Source organism: Phallusia mammillata, chromosome 1 (genome assembly GCF_965637545.1).
Source record: "Phallusia mammillata chromosome 1, kaPhaMamm4.hap1.1, whole genome shotgun sequence".
In the NCBI taxonomy this organism is placed as follows: Eukaryota; Metazoa; Chordata; class Ascidiacea; order Phlebobranchia; family Ascidiidae; genus Phallusia; species Phallusia mammillata.
The window spans coordinates 5,974,087-5,980,543 of record NC_137252.1 but is presented as its reverse complement, the minus strand read 5'-3'; the positions used below and the strand labels follow the sequence as shown (position 1 = coordinate 5,980,543).

Genomic DNA, 6,457 nt, shown 5'->3' with positions numbered 1-6,457 from the left:
TCAAATCAACATTAACATTGCTATCAGCAGTGAGAATACAATTTTAACGGAAATGGTCACATGATACCAATTTAGGACAGAAAAGCGTTGCCCACGTTTGTAGCTGGTTTCAGAGGTGATTTTTTCCCAAAACGACTCTCGTTTAACATTCTTGTCTCGCATGGTGGGCACTAACGGGGCTTCCCAGAAATTTTGCCCAAGCCGGTGGAGTTGCGCTTTTTATTGTCATTAGCGGGACTCCTCACATACCCTACAAAAACATATATTTTACCTCAGTGCAAACACACTGGGTATTGAAGTATGTTTTGTTAAGATTTTGTTATTAGATAAAAAATATAAACTGTCAGAAGACTTACAGCCTAAATAATCAATACTTTGTTTTAAACTGAGCGCTTTTGGACTAACAGTAGCAATAGTTATAAAGCTTTGGCAACCGAATTGTATTTACTGTGATATTACACCTTATCTGTCAATTATATTTTTTATCCGTGTCTGGTATTTTTAAGGTTGTTGATAAAGGAAACAAATTTATCAAATCCTATAGCCTCGCAAGCACATAAATGGCCTCTACCAGCTTGGTCCATTGCAAAACCGTTGCAATGTTTGTTGAATACCCAAAATCACAGTACACAGGCCTTGGTATTTTCACACACTTCAAGCATGCCACGACCAATGTAATTTTGCCTGCACCCTTACCTAACACAAAAGCCGTCACATCGCGCTATTTGACCCCACTCGTTATACACACGTGCGTGGATGAGTCAGGCCTCAAAAATGTCGGTATTTTTTAAACCCATCCGCAAGCGAACAATGGTTCATTCAAGCGTAAAGATGTTGTTTTTTGCAGATTAAAGGACACGGTTGAACGAATATCGAAGAAATTTGAGCTTCCTGTGATTATTGTACAGTATGCCAAAATTGAATATTGCACAAAACAGAATTGGAAATCAGATAGAGCTATATACAGGTTTCGGGCGGTATGGGCTTAATTGTGAGTAAACCAGACCTGTTTCGAGCCTGCCTTCACACGCGGCATTATTTTGTCCTAAATTTTAACAAACATACCAAGTATAATTCTGACATTGTTAAAACAACACGTTTGGCCCAACTGATACAATATGTACAAAAATATCTCCATAGAACCAGTGGTGGGATTCAATTATTTGTCAGTCGGTTCTATTACAAAAGTCATATTTTTCAGTCAGTTCTGTTACAAAACGTCCATTGACAGTAACCAGTAAAGCCAACCGGTTCGCTAAACTCATAAAATTTTGTGAGATGGTTCTATAGAACCGGAGCGAACCGGCTGAATCCCACCAATGCATAAAACTACATATTATAAGTGGGCCATGACGACGCCTTATTTTGAGACCTCTAGCTCAGTACTTTGTTGCAAACAACAAAATTTAAAAACTAATTGCGGAATTACCAGCACTATACGGGTCAGATCAAAATCACTGAAACACAAAAACCCATCGACCGATCAATTGACTGACGTGCCTTCCTGTCTGACGATCATAACAACGCCGCCCTCATTGGATAAACACTGAAATAACGCGAAATTTTGCAACACTGGGTCGTTGCATTGCAGAAAAACCCGTTGATGGAATTGGCTGCGTGATTTACGTAACGTAATTGAAAACCCATCATGGTATGATCCGACCGCTTTAAGGCTTGTTTCTTCGTTGAAGTGATTCAAGAGGAGTTAGAACCAAAGCGGAAGGATTATTTGCTGATTCACCAGCCATGTGTCGTCGCTAAAGCCCTGTTGTGACTTATCTGCTCAAGTTCGTTGAAAACATTATGTCCCGCGTAGAGGCCATAGGAGTTAATTTGGAAAAAATATTCCAAGGCTTTGTTATAGAGAACCAGTTCTCAAACTGGGGGACGCGGTCCGCCAATGGTTTCACGGGAACCACTGAGAATACATTTGATAAGTGGATGAGTGTACTGTGACAACAACTTTTCCTTTTCAAGCAAACAAACGGCAAATGTTCTCGCATAATTTTATTTTTATATTGTTGTAGTAACGTAAAAAATGCCTTCATTCCCACGCAAGGTAATATTACGAAAACTAAACTAAATGCATCGTACATTTTTTTGCGGGAATAAATGACTTTTCGTTTCTTAACTCCAGGTTTTGTTTCGCAATGGCCTATGCAGTTTATTAAATATATATTAAACCTGGACCGCAAGTGTTCAAAGAAATTGCAAACCACTGCTATTGACATGGACCCAAAGAAAGGACAATCGAAAATTTAGTTTTCGTACCAAAAGAAACAATCGTTTTTGAACAAATCTTAGCATTTATACGAGACATGACATATCACATGCCATATGGATTGCCAGCAAACTCCTTGTCCGTAAAAATTGCTTCGTGCATCGCAAAACCAAGGACATTTCTTAGAAATAAGAACAGTATGGCAACCCTGGTTTTAGAGCTAGGCTAGGAAAAGCATGGATTGAGACCAGGAAAAGGAAACAAGAAAACTGAGCGTTTTCCTACCAGAATTCACAAAATATAACACACAATTTTTGGCAGCATTGTATTTTCATAATGTACAGATTGGTCCGGTTCGACACAAAACACACTACTTAAACGTATACTCATCAGTTTAACGTACACTTCCCGGCATACGTGGTACAGATCACTCATTATCCCTACATGTAATGGTCCTCCCGATCAGCCATCAGTGTAGCCCATCCTCCATCTTCTAGTGAAGCGAAGTTAAGAAAAATGTGAGGGACGGTGCACTTCGTGATAAAACTCCTTGGGATTAGAAAGCTGAAGATCGTATTTCATATTGGCGTCGTGACGCACACCTGTGAGCAGAAGGTATACGTTCAAATGTATTTCATGGTTTTTTTGTTGGTGAATTTAGAAATTAGACAAAATAAGAGAACGTGGCACTTTATCAAAGCAATGTTTGTCTGAGTGATACACCGATACCGGACAAAAAAGTTCGGTCCGAACCTAATATTCGGCCAACTGAACCTTGTGATGTTGGTCCAGGTGAACTCAATTCTGAAACTCTGAAAACACTTAATTGTGGCTGTTTTCAAAAGCATAACTGCCACATCCATATTTAGTAAACCAAAAAATTAAAAAAGGAGGACATTTGGGCACTTTTCCTTGTCCTCGAGGACAACTTTAAAAAGGAGGACATGTCCTCCAAAAGAGGACGTATGGTAGGCCTACCATTACACACAATTCAAAGACAATAACCCACCCATGAAATTATAATTCCACGATCCTTGGGAGGGGACCATGAAAAATCCAAGGAATCGATCTGAGAGCAGCATTTGGACTTTCTCATAATGGGATGGCAAATATCCTTTCGGGTTATTTCCCTTGTCCGTATTCTGACGTCCCCACTCGTATCCGCTAGGTGTCAGCTTGTACGCGGTGAGCGAGCATGAGCCGGGAGTGAAACTACGAGATGAAAAGTGGAAATGCAAGGCGGGAGGCAACACACATAAAAGTAATGGCATAGATTTTTTTGTATGGTTTTGCAAAGAAATTTGAGTTTTCGGTTTTTAATGATAGAAATAACATTCGCAAAGCTAAACATGCCATATGTATACTATGAATAAACACTTTGTCTTTGAAACATTTTTTGGCGTAATCTTGTTACCTGATGCTGAATAAAAGACAAAAAGTTTTCTAACGACAAAATTGACCTTAAACGAAAAAAAAACATTGACCTGTAACAGTCACAGGGTCACGAAATCAGGCGGTCCTATTGACAACACAACATTACATTTACCTGCATGTTATCACAACAGTTTTTTCTCCGTCCCACACAGGGTTGTCAGCCATTATCTTGGCATGTGTAGTGACATCTTGTGGAGAGAGTTGTGGCGATTCGTTAGGTTGGGTGTGAATCCAACCAAGTGGTTCCAATTCCCTGCGCAACAGAATAATGTGAGACCGATGTTACGAAATCAAATACACAATAATACTCCGCTATTTTTTACACACTTAATGTAGGGGTGTAATTAGAAATTTAAATACTGATTAAAACTGTTTCTGGTATAGAACTGTTATGCGCGATGCGAGGTAACAGTTACATTATTATTTATGGTCTGTGCCTATTTGCAAGAGCAGTTTTTCGAACAAAGAACTCTTTAGTTTATAGAGCTCTTCTCGCAATTGTAAAAAAGAGCTCTATAAATTTGATATTATGCCTGGCAGAAACAGTTAAAACAAAAAAAATGTTTTATGCATTCAAGCGCTCAAAATAACATCTATAGTTGGACCGAGTCTTCAGAATCGCTTTTTTCATGCTTGGGTCATAATAGCATAATATGCAACGCAGTTCAAACTATACTAAGCTCATCAAAGACTTTTATTACACAATTACACGATTTGTGGCACAAATTGCTTGTACAGATGAAAAAATGGAAACATCTAAAATTAGAAACAAACAACAACGCCTTGCCGATTGTTACGTCATATTTCACGTGTTGTCACAACAGCCTGAGCTTTCATTAAAAGTTAACAGGATCTATTGAAATAGTGGAATTATTATCTAAAAGTTTACCCATTTCAGTATTTAATAATTTTATACTTACTTGAGATATTCGTGCTGTGGTAGCTGGTTCGGTAGATGTACCGTCTGGTGCGTCCCCCATTGTGGAACCATCACTACACATCTGATTTCCTTCACTTGTGGATTGTCGGCCGGACTGACTCCGTACAAGAATCCAGCGATCTGTTACGTCATAAACACACTTGTTACGTAACAATTTAAATAAAAGACATGGCGATTTGAATAGCATGTCACGACCAATGTAATTTTGCCTGCACCCTCATCCAACACAAAAGCCGTCACATCGCGCTATTTGACCCCACTCGTTATACACACGTGCGTGGATGAGTCAGGCCTCAAAAATGTCGGTATTTTTTAAACCCATCCGCAAGCGAACAATGGTTCATTCAAGCGTAAAGATGTCGTTTTTTTGCAGATTTAAGGACACGGTTGAACGAATATCGAAGAAATTTGAGCTTCCTGTGATTATTGTACAGTATGCCAAAATTGAATATTGCACAAAACAGAATTGGAAATCAAATCAGATAGAGTTATATACAGGTTTCGGGCGGTATGGGCTTAATTGTGAGTAAACCAGACCTGTTTCGAGCCTGCCTTCACACGCGGCATTATTTTGTCCTAAATTTTAACAAACATACCAAGTATAATTCTGACATTGTTAAAAAAACACGTTTGGCCCAACTGATAGAATATGTACAAAAATATCTCCATAGAACCAGTGGTGGGATTCAATTATTTGTCAGTCGATTCTATTGCAAAAGTAATTTTTTTCAGTCAGTTCTGTTACAAAATGTCCATTGACAGTAACCAGTAAAGCCAACCGGTTCGCTAAACTCATAAAATTTTGTGAGATGGTTCTATAGAACCGGAGCGAACCGGCTGAATCCCACCAATGCATAAAACTACATATTATAAGTGGGCCATGACGACGCCTTATTTTGAGACCTCTAGCTCAGTACTTTGTTGCAAACAACAAAATTTAAAAACTAATTGCGGAATTACCAGCACTATACGGGTCAGATCAAAATCACTGAAACACAAAAACCCATCGACCGATCAATTGACTGACGTGCCTTCCTGTCTGACGATCATAACAACGCCGCCCTCATTGGATAAACACTGAAATAACGCGAAATTTTGCAACACTGGGTCGTTGCATTGCAGAAAAACCCGTTGATGGAATTGGCTGCGTGATTTACGTAACGTAATTGAAAACCCATCATGGTATGATCCGACCGCTTTAAGGCTTGTTTCTTCGTTGAAGTGATTCAAGAGGAGTTAGAACCAAAGCGGAAGGATTATTTGCTGATTCACCAGCCATGTGTCGTCGCTAAAGCCCTGTTGTGACTTATCTGCTCAAGTTCGTTGAAAACATTATGTCCCGCGTAGAGGCCATAGGAGTTAATTTGGAAAAAATATTCCAAGGCTTTGTTATAGAGAACCAGTTCTCAAACTGGGGGACGCGGTCCGCCAATGGTTTCACGGGAACCACTGAGAATACATTTGATAAGTGGATGAGTGTACTGTGACAACAACTTTTCCTTTTCAAGCAAACAAACGGCAAATGTTCTCGCATAATTTTATTTTTATATTGTTGTAGTAACGTAAAAAATGCCTTCATTCCCACGCAAGGTAATATTACGAAAACTAAACTAAATGCATCGTACATTTTGTTGCGGGAATAAATGACTTTTCGTTTCTTAACTCCAGATTTTGTTTAGCAATGGCCTATGCAGTTTATTAAATATATATTAAACCTGGACCGCAAGTGCTCAAAGAAATTGCAAACCACTGCTATTGACATGGACCCAAAGAAAGGACAATCGAAAATTTAGTTTTCGTACCAAAAGAAACAATCGTTTTTGAACAAATCTTAGCATTTATACGAGACATGACATATCACA

At 38.9% G+C, this 6,457-nt stretch overlaps 1 pseudogene across 1 annotated transcript; it reads right to left on the bottom strand.

The window, feature by feature from the left end:
• Positions 1-2,532: 2,532 nt before the first annotated feature.
• Positions 2,533-5,209, bottom strand: LOC145220661 (pre-mRNA-processing-splicing factor 8-like; annotated as a pseudogene). Its single transcript, XR_013858252.1, has 5 exons — positions 5,192-5,209; positions 4,576-4,715; positions 3,768-3,908; positions 3,231-3,433; positions 2,533-2,823 (listed from the first exon to the last, which is right to left on the bottom strand). The product of XR_013858252.1 is annotated as a pre-mRNA-processing-splicing factor 8-like (transcript).
• Positions 5,210-6,457: the final 1,248 nt, after the last annotated feature.